Source organism: Cyanistes caeruleus, chromosome 2, assembly GCF_971803275.1.
Source record: "Cyanistes caeruleus chromosome 2, bCyaCae1.hap1.1, whole genome shotgun sequence".
Classification (NCBI taxonomy): Eukaryota; Metazoa; Chordata; class Aves; order Passeriformes; family Paridae; genus Cyanistes; species Cyanistes caeruleus.
In genome coordinates, this window is record NC_141702.1 from 84,029,175 (window position 1) to 84,048,679 (window position 19,505).

The following is a 19,505-nucleotide window of genomic DNA, read 5'->3' on the forward strand; positions in this document are numbered from 1 at the left end:
ACCTGTTCTGGACAGTTTGATGGTAATAAAAAAGCTTGTGCCACAGGAGTCTGACTATGTAAATAGTAAGGTGGGTCTGTGTATGCCAAGGAGACAAAAATCTTGTCTCCTGGGTATACAGGACTTCCGGAATAATGTAGATTTGTCCTGGTGAATTAGAAGGAACCCCAAGGATTAGAATATTGGAGGGACCATCTGGTGGCCCATGTTTCCCTGTGGGGATTTTATAAACACAGTCACTTCTTAGATGTATAGAAATCTGGTCACCAGCTGGCACCGGGTTCCCACCTGAATCGCTCCCTATGTCATGTCTTCTGGATGTGGTCGGGGATTTGTGACAAGGGTCCTTGTGGAGGCAGGATGGTAGGCCTTGCTGCTGGGATGGAACGATGCAGCATTTGATTTGCTGTCGGAGCGCAGGGCTGTCCTGCACTCTGCTTGAAGTTTCCCAAATGCCAGCTCTGTCTCGGTAACCATTGGTGGTTGGGTGGTTGGTATTGGTTTTGTAAAAAATGTGTCTCAGACAGTCTTTAAAGAAATGCCCAGGTTTGCCACAATTGAAACAGTGGCTGTTATCTTTGTTCACTTCTGCTGTATATGCACCAGATAGTCCTTCTGCTACCCCTTTAGCGACCACAAGGGCCACAGTGTTCTCAGCGGAAGTGGAGACATGCTTGGTGCAGGCTTCTGCCATTTGGTCAATTGTTGGTTCAGGGTCAAGCGGAAGGGCCCTTAAAACTGCTGTACATTCTGTGTTAGCATTTAGCCATAGCTATTTTTACCAGCAGTTCCTTTTTTGCCTGCAGGCACTCTATTTGTTTTTCAATGGCAAATTTTAACTTATCTATGTATTTAATGAAAGATTTGCTTGCCCCTTGCTTGATATTTGTGAAGCACTGTGTTGGCATTTTGTCATCAGGGTAGTAGAAAGAGATATCTTTGCAGCACTAGCAATGTCCTGTAAGGTTGCCTCATCCAGGTAGGTCTCAGGCTTGGTCCCGAGACTTTTGGAAGTCACCTTCACTCGCCAATTGTTCATTCTAATGTTAAATTTCGCTTGTTAGCATCTTTTGTGTATGAGTCTGCCAATTGTTTAAGATGTTTTTTCCACTGTCTCTCCCACAGCATGTATTCTGCTGGGGAGAGGAGGCAGTTCATAATGCTCTTGATATCATGGGGCACCATGACTTGGGTGGTGAAGGTGGCTTCAAACAAGTTTTTGAAAAAATGGGAGCCTCTACCATGCTCCTTGGCTGCTTTGCATAGATCCTGTAATGTAGGGATTCCCACACGCTGGCGACTACCCCTGCCCTGTCATGCCTATGTACTACAGGAAAGGCTAGAATCTTCTTGGACAGGGCTGAGTCCCTGGCCCAAGTCGCCTCCCTTTGAATTTCAGCCCAGTGGTCCTCATACTCATAATCTAAATCTGAGTACGAAGCCACGCTGCTCACATTCTCTGGCGGGGGTGGAGGGTGCTTAATAACAGTGCTTGGCCGTTTCGGGCAACTGGAGCTTGCTTGTTTCTGCGAGTTTGTGGAATCCAAGATGGCTTCCTTCCAGTTGCTCTAATTCTGACTTCTGGTCCTGGTATTATGAGGACCGGAACTGGGAGTGCCATCGAGAGAGCAGCTCAAGTTGGAATGGGCTTGGATGGGGTCCATGATTGGGATGGGTTTCCTGGTGGAATGGGAGGGGCCCAACGCAGTTACACCCAGCGATGCGGTGGGGAGGGAGGAGAAGCAGGATGCAACCAGAAAAGAGGGGTAGAGGCGGAAAGTGGCCATTTTGGGGTGCAAAGGCAGGAAGACTTGGGTGCGAAGGAGACAAGATGGCGGGCCTGGCCACGTTGCTGGTGCTATCTTGTGTATTAACATTAACTGGGGGGAATGCAGCTGGTATGTGGGCATAGGGAGGAGGGTAGAGGAAAGGTCCAGGGCGGCATGGCCAGTGCCATCCTGGTAAGGGTAGAGAGGTGGTGTGGGGGGTGTCAGGGAAACAGCAGCAACCCCGTGCCTGATGGCTACATCCACCTGCTGACTGCCCCTCAGATGGGGAAGAGGGGTTGGGAGCACATGGGGAGGTTGAAGGGAATAGGGGTTTTAACTGGGGTCCTGAAACAATCTCAAAACTTTTTCCCTCTTTCTCAAGTGATTGAATAATGGTTTAAAACAAAGGAAAAAACTTTGCAACAGAAAGATCCCCATTGGCTTGAACTGTATACAAATTTCTTCCCACATTATCCCAAAATTCCCCCAGATAAACAGAATCGGAATTAATTTTAAAGTGTTTGAAAACCCAATGAATAAATCTCTTTAACTCCCCTTTAGAAAACTTAAAATCTCCCGTGACAAGGGTGCCCACAACTTAGATATAGAAGTCTCTTTCAGGAGGGGTAAGCTTGGGTCTGCTAAGACAATTTCCCATCTGAATATCTCGTTCCCCACCCAGCGGAAAAATGTTAATAAAAATGAGAAAGGCCCAAGAAAGTTGAAAAACTTGAAAATGTAGAAAACCCATGATTTTTCTTCAGCTGATGCTGGCGGGGCCAATGAAAAGCTGGTGGGCAGGTGGTCACCCGACAGCCAGTCCTCAGGGGCTCTTCTTTCTCCTTTGCCCCAGATGGTCGGTGAGGGTCCTGGTTGTTGCCCTTCAGATTGCCTCTTGCTAGAATGTAAGGGGTTCTCCTCGAGGGGTGGTGGCTCCAACAGCGGCACACACTGCAGTTAAAACTGCAAGTGGATGCTTCTTCAGGGGCTCTTTGGATGCCTTACGTTGGGGCCAATTGCCACGGCAGGATAGATGGTAGGGGTGCTGCAACCTCCCTGAAGAAGCATCTTTAAAAAGCCCAGGAGCACAGGCATGTCCCTAGCCTGGTGAATGATTGTCAGCTCAGCCCAGCAGCAGCTCTCAGGTGACACAGAGAGGGACTGAAGCACTGTTTGGCATTCCACAGAGCACAAGCCTTTATTAAAAGCAGGGCCCTCTGTGAAAGGAGCCAGGAACAGCAGCTCCTCCAGCAAGGGAAAAAAGCCTGGGCTTTATGTAAGGGAAAGAGAGGGGCGGGTAGAAAACTAGGTGAAGTGACAGGGAGTAAAAACAATGGGATACAATAGAACAATATATAATTTGCAAAATAAGGTCTCTGGGTAGGATACTTTCTCACTATGAGGAAAAGTATCCTGCTTAAGGATAGGCTCTCCAGAGGAGTGCCACAACTCTTTGCTGGCCTCCACATCAAGCCAAGCCTCTGCTATTTAAATCCCTAAGAATTTTTCTCTAGCATCTTCTCTGTGAATGTATTCTATTCCTACAAGTGCTGCTTATTTTAAGGTTAGTGTCAGATGAGGAAACCTGCAGCTGTGAAGCTACTAACATGGAATGAATTTAATTCCTTTAAGGGAACTATCAATTTTCAGCTTTACTGCATGGTCACTGCTTCCCTCACTGCTTTTAAAATTGGAGCTCGGTGGAGGGGGAGCTTTGTGCACAACTTCACCTTCCTCAAAATGAATAATTTGGAGTCTTGACTGGAGGGGCTGCTCTCTTCTGTGTTTCCATTTGTCCAGGCTGGACAGCTTACTTGAAGCTCTCTGCATGTTTTTCTTTTCTTGCCTTACCAAGCTACTTCTCCCTTGGGCTTTATTCTGTCTCTTGCTTTCTGAAAACCAGTATCCTTACTTGCTTGAACAGCAATCTTTCTCTGCTGCTCACTTTCCCCTTTATTTTGAAGGTGTCCCCAAGGAAAAGTGGCAAGGAATGGAAGTCCCATCAGCTTTAACATCAACACAATTGCAGTTCACTTCTGTAGCTTAAACCACAATCCTTTTTAATTGCATGTACCTTGGGGAGAGTAAGGGAAGTGAGAGCAATGACAGATTTATCTTTACAATCAAGCTGCGGGTCTGCTGATAGATGAAACTAGCACAGATAGGTTTTCTTTTTCTCTCTGGCTCAGGCCAGGAGGGGCCTGAACCAAGGTCAGTGTTTTAGCCCCAGTTCAGGTTTGAGCTTTTCAGCCCTTCTTTGAACACACATTTCTGAGGTCAGGCGAAGGAATGAGGGGAGGACTTTCTTCTGGTTTGCAATTCACAGATTTATTCTGTAAGGAGAAATACAGGAGAAAAGACGAAGGACGGGCGGGTCTGACCGTCTCCTTTTAAATGGTTAACGCCTCGGGGAATTGGGAATTGTGAGAAGAACCGGTTAAAAATTACAGACAGCAGGCATACAAACTTTCTACAAATAAGATACCGACAGGTAAAGATAAGCAGTAACAGACAAGGGAATTCTCTAATTTCTGAGGATTAGGGTTTTTTTTCACAGGCAGGAGACAGTGGGGTGGAGTCGTGGAGGGAGGAGAGGGGGAGAAACTGAGCCGCCCGGGCCCCTGCTGCTCGGACGCAGGGAACCGGAAACACACGGGCAAAAGCGGCACACACACCCGGCTGGGGTAACAAAAGAGTGGATCCCCAGTGGCGGCAGCGGCCGCCTGCCGGGGCCAACGCAGGGCCGGGCAGCAAAGGAACAGATTCTCAGTGGCTGCGCGGGCCGCCTGGCGGGAAAATGGAGATGGACACAGCACGGGGAGAAACACGAGCTGAAACCAGAACCCAGGGTCCTGCGGGCCGGGGCCCGCGTGAGTGAACCCGATGCGGGGTAAGGCAGCGGTGGGGGCTGCCTGGTGCAGCCAGCGTAGAACTGGGGGCTGCGGTGCCAGTCGCCACAGCCGCCTGCGGGCGGCAGGGAAGGGGGAGGAGCAGGGGGAACACTTCAGCGACGGCCGAAGGGAAAAAACCCACACAAAATCTTCCAACCGAGCTGGCAAACGAAAAAGCCCACCACAACACTTGAATTGAGAGCAGCCTTGAAGATAAGGACTTGAGGGTGCTGGTGGATGAGAGGCTGGACATGAGCTGGCAGTGTGCACTCAGAGCCCAGAAACCAGATTGTATCCTGGGCTGCATGCAAAGCAGTGTTATAAATCTGTATTGTGATATTAGCTTTCACAAGTAACAAGTATTAAGATGAAAGTTATATGCTTTTGCTATGTCTGTCCTTTTTCTCTTGCTAACAAGTTTTAAGCATAGAAGAATTTTGAATGTTAGAGCTCTGTCCCTCTGTACAAAGCAAGATAAACCCAGAGGGCAAGACAGTGAAGCCCAGGCTGTTATAAGCAGCAGGACAAGGAGGTCCAGACTGTTATCAGCACTGACCGCTTGCAAAGAAAAGAACCCCAACCCAAATAAAATGATGATCAGAAGAAATCAAACTTTTATAGAGCATGAGCTAAAAAGGTGGAACCAGGGAGTGGCCATGCAAAATACTTCTTAGAAAAGTTTGAATATGCAATAAACCCTCACAGCAAGATGAAATAAAAAAAAGTGTTCCAAAGATACTAGCCAAGGCAGCCAGCTGTTTTAACCCTTTGCTTTATTATCTTTGTCTCCTAATTGTCTTTTTGTTTATATTAAACCTTTCATTGAGTGAACCTTGTTTTTCACAGCAGCGTGGCCAGCAGGGAGAGGGAAGGGGTTCTTTCCCTGCTGTTCTTGTGAAAACCCACCTGGAACACTACATCCAGCTCTGAGGTCCCCAATAAATGAAAGAAATACACTTGTTAGTCTGGCTCTGGAAGAGGGCTGTTGAAATGATCTGAGACTTCTACAAAGAAAGGCTGTTGCCTCAGATTGAGGCGTAGTGACCCGGCTTGTGAGTGACACGACAGCTAACTTACAGGCCTGTCAGGCTGTTCACACGTGAACACCAATGTGGTGGACGGTGAAGAGCGTTTATTTCCGGTAAGCACGGCTTTATATGATCGAGTTATGCTTACGTCATCACCATATCATTATGGGTTAGAGAACTTTGGAGAAAAGGGGCCCTATCTTCCTGTACATTGTGAGATCTTCCGATCAGCTTTCCCTGTCTAACCACATCATCTTCCCCCTCTCCATGAACAGAACTTTATAACTAAATATGTAATTAACAACAAACCGTGAACTTGTTAGTAATGAACATTAAGCGTAACCGTGGTGTGTTAGTACAAACTATCATGCAAACTCAGGTTAACTGTCTCTGTTCTAAATATAAATATCAAAATATAAAATGTCAATCTTATCCAAACGGGTTTTTATAAACTGGGCTAACTTATTAAGAAGACAAGGACCAAAGATAAGTGCAAACACAACAACTATAACCGGTCCTGCTAACGTGGATATGAGGGTAACAATCCAGGGGGACTGGCTGAACATTGAGTTAAACCAGTTCTGTTGAGAACGTTGTCGGCTATGCTGTTCAAGTCTCTGTTGTAGCTCTGCCATGGACTGCTTGATTGGCCCTGAATAATTGGCGTAGAAGCAACACTTCTCGTCCAAGGCAGCACACAGACCTCCTTGGTGCATGAGTAAGATGTCCAGTCCGCGTCTGTTCTGCAGCATGACCTCAGCAAGGGAGTTGAGGGATTGCTCCAAGTTGGAGATAGACTCTTGGATTCTGTGAAAGTCCTCATCAACTGTTGTTTGCAGTTGGGCTAGACATTGGTTTTGAGTCACTAGTGCTGAGACACCTGTCTCTGCGCCTGTCGCTCCTAGGCCCAAAAGTACTGCGAGGCTGACGGCAGTAATGAGTTCTCACTTTTGGCGTGGGAAACCTCTTTCCTGGTGGTAAGGAAATTCATTTCCCGGGAAATACAGGATCCTAGGAATAACAACCACTTGGACACAAAAATCGTTAGCTTCATCAAAGTGTTTGATGGAAATACACGGGGTAATACCTGTGGAGCTACAGGCCCGGATTCCCGAGGTTGCTGGAACTACCCAGGACTCGGTCTTATTGAGTGGCAGTGGGTTTCGGGGCTATGATGCCTTTTGGTAGGACTTCGCCCTCTCCCTTTCCCAGGGACGGGTTTCTCTCCTCCCTTTCTCCGCCTTCCTTCCAGCGGGTTCTTTTCCTTACAAGGAGATACTCTAGGGCATGCTCCCTGATTGGACTGTGAGCTCTCCTCTCCTTTACCATCGGCACTATCCTCCCGCCTCCCCTTAGACTCCCAATCGCGTATGTCCACGCGCGTTAGGCACCCTTTGCTCCGCCCCTTGCTCCTCTCCCCGGCGCTATTTCGCGGCGTGTATGGCAGGGGCCTTTCCCCGACATCTCCAGGGCCTGCGGTGTCGGGCGTGCCCCGCGGCTCCGCAGCATCGGTACCCCCCGGCAGAAGATTATGTTCTTCAGCCAAACCCGTGTTAGGACCAGGCAGGCGGGATGGCGACTCGGGTTTCCCGTCATCATTGGATGGCCAGTTAGAATCAGTGGGGCAATCAATAAACATGGTCTGAGTAGCAGCTCCAACCCCCACCCATGGTGTAACCTTTAAACAGCTTTGGGCTGCCTTCCAAATTTCCTGCTCTTGGAGCACTTTTTGCAGCGCTTGGATAACTCGCGCCCAGCTTTTAAGACACTTGCTGGACTTCACTGACAACTGCTGACAACACGTCATCCGTGAGCGCCTTAGTACACCTGTCCCAGCAATCTGGGTGAAGTATATGTACGGGATAATCAATAGCACATAATTCTAGTAATCTGGCAACCGCGCATTCGAAGTCCCTTGATTCGCAGTCAATACCCCACTGCTTATGCAGCTGTGAAACTACCTTGCCGAGCAACTGCATCCCGGCGGTACGGGAGCGTCCTCCCTGCTGAAGTTGGTCCCGCTGCTCCAGCCATCCCTCAGCATCCGTCGAGACTCCCGAAATCTGGCCGCTTGTACCCGTGTATCGGGGAGCGGTCCTGGGTTTCGGCACCACTAAAGGCTGAGAACACAGAGATACTTCATTCCAGAGGAAAGAAGGCTCTGAGGAGACCTTATTGTGGCCTTTCAATACTTAAATGGTGCTTATAAGAAAGGTGGAGAGAGATTTTTTTACCAGGGCTTGTAGTGTCATAGGACAAGGTTTTAAACTAAAGAAGGGTAGAATGATTTTAGATAGAAAGAAGAAATTACTTTGTATGAGAATTTGTGTGGTTAACCACTGGAACAGCTTGCTCAAAGTTGTGTGTGTCCCACCCCTGGAAGTGTTCAAGGCCAGGTTAGACTGAGCTCTGAGCAACCTGATCTATATGAAAGATATCTCTGACCACAGCAGGAATATTAGAACTAGATGATCTTTAAATGTCTTTCAACCCAAATCATTCTATGATTCTGTGTTACTGCACAATTCTTAATTAAATGCTGAGTTGTTCTTCCAGTAGCCTAGGCTGAATTTTGTTCATGAATTTGTGAGTGTAGATAAGAAGTTCTGCTCTCATTTTCAGCTTTGTAGCTTCTGTTCCTCCTGCAGTGTTCTTCAACTCTGCCTTTGTTCATTCTATGATGTTTCTAGAGCTATACCTTGTGTATCTGTCTAAAAATACATGTTAAACTATTATGTTTTGCTTGCTCTGTTGTGTTTGCATCAGTAAAAGTCCTCTGCAAAAGATCACTTCAAAAAGCATGTCTAGATTTGTAATGCACAGTATAATTTCCTTGTATGAGAATGTAATTCTCATGAGTGCTGTATACTGTCTCCTACTAAAATTGTTGGATTGGTTTCTTCTGTCCAAGAGTTTGTGAGTTACAGTTGCTTTTGAATTTTGAATTTTATTTCTGCATAGTTACTCAGTAGTTTTCTTATGGCATTTTTGAGTGGCTCGTGTAATACATCCTTGACAGGAGCACTTACCAGAACAGATGAAAGACATTGTAATGAAAATAACATTTTCAGGTAACAGCAGCTGCCAATCTAAATGTGTACCTTCCTCAACAATGAGCATCTGGATCCATGGGTCTTACAGTCACCAAGTCCAAATATCTTTCCATCCTTGGAAAGTTCTTCATGGGACAAAAAAAGCTCTGCAGGTAACTTCTTGTCCCAGGTCTGTCCATCACTGGAGACAGAAACATTAGAAACTATGAACACAGGTTTGCACCACATTTTCAAACTAACTTAATTGACCTACAGGAGTTTGATTTAATTTATTTAGTTCTCTAGAAGGTGATGCTAAATTTTGTAGCATGCTGAAATGTTAGACTTTATTCCCTTTATTTTGAAGCTGTTGTGGTAGATTGGCATTTAAGAAAACAAAGAGAAACATCTAAAGAAGTTAAAACTGCTGGAGGCTGGTGGGAGTTTCTCTCCTGGCCAACAACTGGCCATTTCTAAGAATTGACAGCAGTTTGGACCATTGAAAAGTGAGATCAACCTGTGAACACCACCTTAAGACCTAAGCCTGGGAATTTCTTTGTCTCTTTGTTTCCTGGCTGTGAAAAGTAACAGAGCTCTAGCTGGCTCCCATTCCCCTGTCCAGGCCATGGGAGCCTGCTGCAGATCCCAGCCGGGAGATGGGGCCTGTGGGGCTCCCCCCCGGGCTCTGGCCGGGCCAGGCCGGTCTCTGGCTCGGCTGCAGTTTTTGCTGTGACTGAATTCACCACAGACTGTCGAGTAAGAAAAAGAAAAAAAAAGCTCTTGACCTGCGGTGGGCTGAAGCAGTGACCACACTCTCCAGAACAGCCAGGAAGAATCTTCCATCGCAGACAGCTCCAGCCACTGCTCCGGCAGAAATCACAGAACCATCTACAAAGCCTGGGCAAGATTTTAACCCTTTCATTACCCAGATGAGACTTGCAGATAAATCATTTTTTTTCAAGAGAACGAAAGAGAGAATAATCAACATGTAAAGAGACTTTATAAACTATCAGAGACAGTAAAGAAAAGAATTAAGCTTCAGAAGTAAAGAATAAGGAGATGCTTTAATAAGCTGAAATATTTTTCTGTTAAAGCTATGGAGATGGACAATAGTGTTCTGAAAAAACTCCTTTAATTCATGACAGAGTATATTGGGAGGAATAGAGTAGTTCAAAGTGTAGATTTTGAGCAAAAAGTGGAGTAATTGTGATACAGTGAGGTGCTGGAACAGAGGGAGAGAAGTAATAGTTGAAGATTTGTAGCTTTGTAGAGGCAAAGAGAAAACTTCTGTTTCCAGGGAGGCTCACAGAGACAGATGAAGAGAACTTTTGCCTTTGAATAACTCATCCTTAGAAATAACATCCCTAGACTCATTGACCCATAACACACCTCAGAGTGATGTAAAATGGGAGGAGACAACTGACGACAGATTTCCGGGCAGCTGGCATCAGAGAAAGAGAAAGCTATGAAGAAAATTAGTTTTCTTGTGAGAAACTCCATAGATTAGCAGAAGATGACTTTTGTTTCTCTACATAGACTGATAAGAAGACTCTAGCAAGAATTGAGACTTTTAAACACCAAAGTTTTGTTGTCTCTATGTTGTCATGTGAACAAGGGAATAGTTAAATAGTGGGAGGAGAAAAGGGTTTTCTGGAAGTTTTATTCTGGTTTTCTTATTCTTACAGTTTTTGTTAATAAACTTTCTTTATTCCTTTTAAGTTTTAAGCCTGTTTTGCTGTTGTTCTAATCCATATCTCACAGCAAGAAAATAAGTAAGTTTTCTAGTAATTTTTTAGTTACTGCTTTAAAACCACATCAACTGTATACTTTACAAGTTGATTTAGGTCTTTAAAAGTTTTCTTTGACATCTGTGTCTCTGAATGCCAAATACTTTGTCTTGATCCAGAAAATTACAAGACGAAGAGATATTTTTCTCATTGAGATGCACCTTGTAAAAACAAAATTTTCAGGGTTGGGAAAACTGGTTATTTTCAAAGCACAGATGAAAGATCCCAGGACAGACCTGTAGTGTTTGGTCCTGAAATGAAAACCTTGTGGTTAGGGTGAAACTCTTCTGCCTGCTCAGACAGTTCATGTATTTGGAATGATTTGTGGAACAGACAGCTGAACTGGGAGCTTCCTTTGCAGAAATACCAAGAAACAGAAGTAGGCCTCAATCAGTTTTGGTTTTGTTTTTTAAAATGCCTTATCTCAGATTCTGTGCAGAAGCCTTCTGCATTTCTAGACCTTTAGGAGATGCCTGTGCTTATTCTTTTTTCCTTAATCTAGAAAGAACAGGTCTTAAGAATGGAGGGGGTGGGAGAGGGGAATGGGGTGGTGGTCATAAGTGCCCTTATAGATGCTATTAAAGGCTGCTGTGGGACTGAGCCCAGCCAAACCTTCTTTATGAAGCTGTACAGGTGTGTAAAAGAGAAAAGAAAAAGGCAGAAAGGCCAGGATGAGGGACTGTGAGGTGCAGTGTCATTTTCAGCTGAGACAGAGAGAGAGGAATGCTGAGATTCAGCCACTGGTCTAAAACAAACAAAAAGAATAACAACAACAAATACCACCAAAAGAAAAAAAAATCTGGGCTGAGCAGCTCTGAAGAGGCAGGCAGAGGGATGTATTTTCTTTGTGTTGATCATATATAATTGTCTGATGAGAGCTTCCTCTCACAGCTTTGAGTTCAAAAGCTTAATGTCATGAAACTCAAAGTCAGTGACAGAAGAGAGGGCTTTCCATGTTTGGACAGATGGTGAAACACTGTTCACTGCCTTTACTGAAGTCCTGAGACTTTTTGTTTTTCTTGAAGGACTTAAAAGTACTAAGCTGCTGCAGCCTAAGGAGAAGAACAGCTGGCAGGTTTCACCTGGGAGTTTCTTCCTGAATTCAATAGCTCCTTTTGAGGGAGATAATTTTTTGCTTTTCAATAGCAGGGAGGATGCTGAAAGGTGAATTTTTCTGGTGCTTCTGAAATAATTGGTTCATTAGTAACTAAGGAAGAGAAAAATTTACAGGAGAAACTAGAAGCTGGCTTCCCTCTGAAAGATAAGTTGTTTTGATCCTGTTTGTTTTTTCTGAGGGGTGAGGAATTTGTACAGAATGATCCAACCACTGGATGAAGTATCTTGTGAAATATGAGTTGGAAGCATAATTAATATTATATCGTCTGATCAGTCAAGCAGTCTTATAAAAGGGACTGAGAGTAATGACTTTATCTCAGTGGGTCACTTAGTGTAGCATAATGTCAAATGACTACATTAAACTTGATACTGGGCAACGTAATGTGGGAAAACAATTTGATAAATACATAAATCTAGCTAATGTCAGTCCTGAAGTATGATCTAATTTATGATCTCTGTAAAAGGATGCCTTTAAATGATACTTCTTTTGAACTATCTATAGTAGAGACATTATTTTTTGATGTACCTTCTCCTCCTTTGGCATAGCTTCAGTTCCCAAAGGAGAGTAACTGGACTGTGAGATGTTGCACATAATGGATTTAGATTAACTTACTACACAGAAGTTGAACTAAATAGTTATAAAATTGGGTTGGATATCATCTCTTTGGGAGAGTGACGGTTGAGCAATAAAGCCTTCTCCCTTCCAGAGAATGAAACTTCCAGAATGTCTTTGGGTCTTAAGAAGTGCTGTAGTTGAAGGACTTATCCTCAACAGGACTGTTTTATCAGGGGGTGAACAGTGAGCCAAAGGACTCTGTTAATACCAAGTTCAGTACAGTACATTTCAGTAAAGTTTTGGATACTGTCTCTCATGGGATCCTTCTGGACAGAATGTCCAGCACCCAAATGAATAAACACATCATGTGATGGGTGAGCTACTGGCTCATGGGTCAGGCACGAAGGGTTACAGGGAATGGGCTGGCATCTGACTGGAGACCTGGCACTAGTGGGGTTCTGCAGGGCCCCGTCCATGGCCTGTTGTTCTTCAGCATCTTCATAAACAACTTGGACATAGGACTGGAAAGGATACTAAGCAAGTTTGGAGACAGTACAAAACTGGGACGAGCTGTTGATTCTCTTGAGAGAGGCCCTGCAGGGAGACATAGACAAATCAGAGTGGTGGGCAATCACCAACTGTTGGGAAGGATGAGAATTTAACAGAAAAGTTTTATGGAATGCTTAGCAGAAGGTTCTCTAGAAATGAAAGCAAGCTTTGATACATAAAAAGATGTTTTTAGGGATAGTTGTTGCTGAAACAGCTGAAAGAACAAAGGTTTAGTCAAGTCGGAAGGTTTAGAGCAAAGGTTTAGTCAGTTAGAAGGAAGTTTTATGGCTAAAGTCCAACAGGTTAAGTGGTCTTCAAACAAAGCATGTTTGCTACCAAGTAAAAATGCATAGACAGAAAGATGTTTTTTACCAAAGCAAAACAAATTTTCCACTGCAAAACAAGTTTCAAAGTTTTAACATGTAATTACTAGCTCAGATGATTAGTCACTAACATAGTATGGTAATTCTAGTTTGGATAGGATAGATGTAAATGTGTATTGTGTATGATGCTGATTGGCTGTTATGTAATAATATGCACAGCAAAAGAAAGAGATATAATGCATTGTAACCAGAACCAAAGGGGCTTCAGGACACATGGCTTGCATATAGCCAGCAGCTGTAGGCCAACCCACAACCCCCTGCTGTAACCCAATCTGGAATAAACAGTATTATCAAGATAAGCCATCTGAAGTCCCCATCTCTCTGTCGCTCTTACAACCAACCATATGTAGTTCAGCAAGGGAAAGTGCTGGATTCTGCACCTGGAATGGGGCAACCCTGGATGTACAGACAGACTGGAAAGCAGTGGCACAGAAAGACACTGGTTGATGAAAAGTTGAACGTGAGTCATCAGTGCTCTGGCAGTCAAGAGGGCCAAGCATGTCCATGCATCAGGCACAGCATCACCAGCCAGGCAAGGGTGGGGATTGTCCTGCTCTGCTCTGTGCTGGTGTATTGATGCAAACCTATAGCTTATGTTGGCTAAGTGATGATATAATAAGATCTGTATTATACCAGAAAGAATGTTACAAGTCAGAATGAGCGTAAGGCTTGTAATGTGTAATCTTCACCTGTCTTGGACTTGATGTGCTGATCCTGAGCAGAATAGCCTTGAAATAATGTGTTCCATTGGGCTTTTCAAAAATGGCAGTGAAGTTTAAGAGTAACTCACTAGTGCCCTTCTGAGCTACAAGGCATATAATCTGAATTTTCCTCTCACAAGACAGATATGCCAGCATTACTATCCAAGGGAAGAATATCAAGGCCGTGCCTGTTGCACTATATTAGGAATGGTGAAGTACAACACAGACTCTCTTAGGTGGGTTGCCCAGGAGAGCAAGTTTTATTATTCCCAATCTTCATTTATAGACAGGTCTGAGAAGGTCCGAGAGGTAAGACTTTCGTTGGTCATTAAACCAACACATCACCATCATTGGTCAATTGGGTACTACATCCCTTGACTGTTTCTTGCAAGTAAACAACAAGGATCTAAACAACACCTGCAAAGGTTGTGGTCTTTCCCCAAGGACTGTTTGGATTCCTCCTTATGATTTCTCAGGCCAAAGTGAGAACCTTGTGTGACTTAGTTTCACACAAGCTCTGTGCTCCCTGCCTGCTTTCTTGCATTCAGCATCCATACGTGCCAAACTGTTCTTTAATGTCAAGTTCCTTATCGTTTTCTTTTGAAGGTTAGGACTAGCAATTTAGAGGTCCCAGTGATTGTAGTGTTATGTGTGAGCCTTTAATAGCAAGGCAAAGTCTTGCTTGTTATCCTGAAACATTAACAACATGAAAAAGTTTAGCAAAAGTGGTCCCGTTTAAAAACAGGCAAGAAAAGACAAAAGAAATGCAAATGTAAGAAGGAGTTTCTCATTCTGTTGCATGTAAGACCTTGTATGTGGTGGTGGAAGAAGAGAGAAGATAATCCCAGGGGTCACCAGTTGCCTCTGAAGCTCTGAGAACTCTCCACTTTAATTCCATTTCATGGTACATTTTGTCTGGAGGCTTTATACCCTGTGTGCTCTGATTTCACTGTATTAGAGTGTTGCTTTTGTGTCATTGATCACCTTGGATCTGTGTGGATGCTGTTTTTTGTTTCAGCAGGAATAGTTTCAAAGATGTTGAAAAGTGGTTAAAATGCTTACTGGCCTATGAAGACAAATTATGGCTATATAAAGGGGCTTTCCTATGAAGATGTTAAGGATTTGTAAGGAATTCTGTCTTCAGATTGTTAAATGTGCTAATTTAGAGTGTGCTCACTGGAGATTAATCACACTTAATTGTATACATACACTGAGCGACTCCCAGTCTGTCCTCTTGACTCTCCTAATTTTTCTTCATTTGTTTCATGCTCATTAAGCTGCACCATCACTCACCTCCTTTATGTCTTTCATCCATTCATGCTCTTTCCACCATTCATTACTTCTCCACCTTAACCATTCAGCTGTGTTTCCATCTTCTCCTCTGCTATCCTTCTGTGATATATTTTCACCACAGCAAAACTACTGCTGTTTTCCACCCATGGTTGAATATAACAGGAAAAAAAATCCAAGTAAACCCACAACTACATGTTTTCAGCAATGAAAACATATTCTGAGTTTAACAAAGCTATAGATTTTCCATTTGCTCCAAATTTTAGGTACTGACCCAGGAACCTTGGCCATGTATACTTTCATTTAGTACTTTGTTGCAGAAGGACTTAAATAACTTCTCAAGAAAATACACAGTCTCATATTTGAATAACTACTCACATGGTAAACTCATCCGTGACTGTGTAACTTGTGATTCTTGTTCATGGGGGCCATAAGCTTTGAGAAGTAGAAAGTAGCATATATTAAAATCAAGTTGAACTCAATTTGGCTGATAACAAACAAAAGTATTTAGCTGTATTACAGTGTACTGTTGGTCAGAGAGAATAAATTATGTAGGCTTAGAATTTATGTTTCATTGTCTTATTGCAATGTTGTGGCCGGTGCAGAGGTTTGTCTGACCCCCAGCTGCTTCAGACTTCCTGGATAGCGGTCCCATGAGGAACAGCCGTCCAGGGGTCTCAGGCGGTTTCCGGCCAGGGATAATCCATACTAGTTCAGCCTGAGTGTTCAAGTTATCAGCTCTTTTAGATGTGATTCCAGCTCTTATAGTCATCAGCTCAGCTCATGGGTTACCCCAGCCGACGCATGGATGAGAGATGGGGGACCATGTAGCATTCCAAGGAGTCCTTTATTAGCAGGCTTCAACAAAGGGGGCTATGGATGGCTGCATCCCCTGAACTGGGCAAAAGCTGAGGTTTTACAGTGACGGGGAGAATTGGGAAAAGGACCAATGGTTTAATACTGGAGTAAAATGATCAGTAGTTTACACGGAGATAACATGGGGTCCTGAGGCAGGAAGTCGTCTATAGCTCAGTCACCATGACTAAGTAGTTTTGTTTTATCCTAGGGAACAGACCTTCAAGGTGGAAGCTTTTTGGAGGACTGGCCTCCCTCCACATTGCAACAAACTATAGATTATAGAAAACTGTCTACCAAATAGGTCATCTCCGCAGAAAGGCATGTCTAATTATTTCACTCTTACAGTTTGCTAATCTCCTTAGAGTTGCCTTCTCACATTATGAAAAACCAGTATAAGTAGAATGCTTTTAATTTTTCATTTAATTATGGGATAGAGGCTGGCTTTTAAGCTGTAGCTAAAGCTGGGTTCCTGCATTCATGAAGGCAACAGATGAAAGCTTGATTTAGAAAAACTGCTTTAAAGCTTCTTGACTTCAAAAGAGCTACTTTTCTTAGTGTAAGCAGTTTTAGGATATTGTCAAGATGTTTTAAAAGGTATTGTTTCTAAATGAAACTCTGTATGCATCCATATCTTGTAATGATTTTAAAAGTTAAATTTGGATTAACTTGATGTAGTCATCAACATGCTTGATCAACAGTTACTTTTTGGGCAGATGTGTAATGCTTAGTAACTTCTGAAATTATACTGAATTATAATTTAAGAACACATCCTGAAAATGTTCCTTTTAATTCCTTTATTAGAGTGTTAACCTGGTGATACGAGGATAGTGAAACAGTCTTGTTTAACTTCAATTAACCACTGTTGTAAAACGAAGACCTTTAAATAATTCTATGATTTCACCTGGTTTGAAAAGATGGGTGTCTTCTAAGGAAGGCAGAAACCTCCCTTGAAATGGAAAAATGTAAACCACCCCCCTCCAAATTATTATAATCTTGAAATCAAGGGGCTCTCAGGCAAAGATATGGGAATAGAAATAACAGTTCTTTACTAGGAAAATTTAAATAAAAATGCAGTACAAAAAAACCTACTAGCAGAGTCAGAGTACAACCTGACACCCTGTTAGTCAGGGTGTTGGTAGCACTCCGATTAAATCATGGCTGCAGTCTTCCTGGAGTGATAGATAGGTTCAACAGATACAGGTTCAACAGAACAGATAGGTTCTGTTGAAGCAATGAACTTGCAGAAGGGTGTAGTTTTCCTCTGAAGGTCCAGTGGTGGTGTAGATGGGTCCAGTCTTTCTCTGGGAATCCAGTGGAGAAAGGCTGACTGTGGTGTTCCAAGTCTCTGATTATATTCAGGTAGGAATGGCTCCTCCCCCTGGGTGAAGCATCTCACAATAGGATGATTCAATTTTATCAGTCATGCAGTGACTGACTCAATGGCCCAATAACAGAAGATACCTCCCTGGAGAGAGCATGGGTCCTGGAAGAGATAAAGAAAACTGCCACACTTGGTTTTAACAGCTGGCCCATTAACAGAAGATATCCCCCAGTTATGAGGGATAAGTCATGGAAGAGATAAAGAAAACTGTCCCACCTGGTTTTAACGAATGGTAATAGAATACATACTATTCATTACATCTTGCATTGCAACCCAAGACATTATAATCTAAAAGATATATGACCTAAAAGTCACTTCATAAAGACAGCCTGAGAGGAACTTAAGTTTGAAAACTGATTCTTTCCCTGTATTCAGGTCATCTCTCTTTATTCAGCCTACATGGATATGTAAATGGCATTTTAGTTACTGATCTGTTTCTCTACACACACCTGGAGATATAATTTAGGTCATGTTTTCTTTCCTCTTGAGTTATGTTGAATATATGCTACAGGTTTGTTTTTCCATTCAGTAGAATCCATTTGTTTTACAATATACAGACTTTGCAGCATTTATTGGCATAGATAATATTTAAATCAGGCTAACAGGGTCAGAATTTCCAAGATCCACAACCTTGTGATTTTTTTTATTTCAGGGGGAGCCGACTACATTCTTCTAGAATTATGGCTGTGAGGCTCTTGCTACAAGTTATAGGTACTTAATCTTGAAATGCAACATAGGTATTTACTAGATGTTGTACTTTTCATCATATGTGCAAGACCATATTTGTAATTAAATGTAGTGGGTTAATCCAGGCAGAATCATTATGCATATGGTGCTTGGTTTATTTCTTTTCAAAGGGGTTTTTAATTGGAAATATATAAAAGAAGAGGATTTGAGAGGTCTTTTCTGTTCTTTTATACCAAGGTGATTGCATTGGTGTCTAAATTTTAGTCATATTGGTTGTAGTGGACAAGATTCAGTTTGACTTTCCTGAAATGCAGTAGAGTTTTAAAATTATTGTTGCAGTCCATAACTGCAGGATCATGTCCAGGGAAGCTACAGTTTCTGGGAACCAGCATGTAATACCAACGAGACAGGCCTCTGTTCATGAAACCATTTATTCAGCGTGGGAACAAACTGTCATTCAGAGACACAGAGCCCCAAACAAAGGCAGGGTGAGGGGTTTTGAGGGACAGAACCCTTGAGGGTCTCCATCTTTCAGGGTGGAGTTTAGGGTTAGGGACCACTAGAAACACAACAAGGCAGAAACCCCAGGGACTCAAACCCAATCAGAACTCCTGGGCCACTCCTCCCAAGAGGTCTGGGATGGGACTTCATCCAGGGCTCACATTGCCCATCCTCCAAAGCAGGAGGTCAAAATTCACACTAGCTTGGCTTACAGTCATGCCTCTCACGTTAACAGTGCTTATCTGAAACTAAATCTTTTCCTCCCTGAGGCACCTCACAACAATTATTCCTTAGTTTTAAAATAATTCTTCCCATACTCTGGTTTTATTCTAACCACCTGGAAAAGATTCAGAATCAAAAGTGGAAAATAAAAATCAGCAGTTAAAGCTGGGAGGGTACAACTGCAAGGATTATTTACCTTCATGCTTCACTAAATAAACCGACTGACATCTGGGATTAAATGAACTTCCTTTCCCTCAGCAGCATTAGTGTGTTATACCATGTTTGTGTTGTTGATTGTGTGTCTGAGACATCCATGGGGCTTTCTCTGGAAAAAGGCTGTCTTACCTGCATTGTTGATCACTTACAGCCTCCTGATCTGATATTTAAATTTTGTTTATACAAATACAAAGAGGGGGGATAAGGAGTAGTGTCTCAAATGCAGTGAGTAAAGCTGGATTTCTGTGAGCCACGTAGGAGGTCTGCTGGCTGAATGAGCAGCCAGCCCTGAGTTAGCTGCTCACTCTAATAACAGCTAATTTCCTTTGTCCTCAGATCACGTTTGTACATATTTTTCCCCTGCCTCCTCACTACTTGGGATAGCTGATGGTGGGGCCTGCAGGCTATCAAAATCTGCAAAAAGAAGGCTCCAGATCTTTCTGCAGTTGCAGGAAAAATATGGAGGATGCAGGAAAAAGCTGTTCATCAGAGAAAAAAAAATGGCTGGAAGAGCTTTCATCCACATTTTAGAAGAATG

The 19,505-nt window shown here is 43.3% G+C and overlaps 1 protein-coding gene across 1 annotated transcript in view; it reads left to right on the plus strand.

Annotated features, from left to right (window-relative positions):
* GLP1R (glucagon like peptide 1 receptor) overlaps positions 1–19,505 on the plus strand; it is a 102,313-nt gene that overhangs the window by 23,281 nt on the left and 59,527 nt on the right. The window lies entirely within an intron of this gene.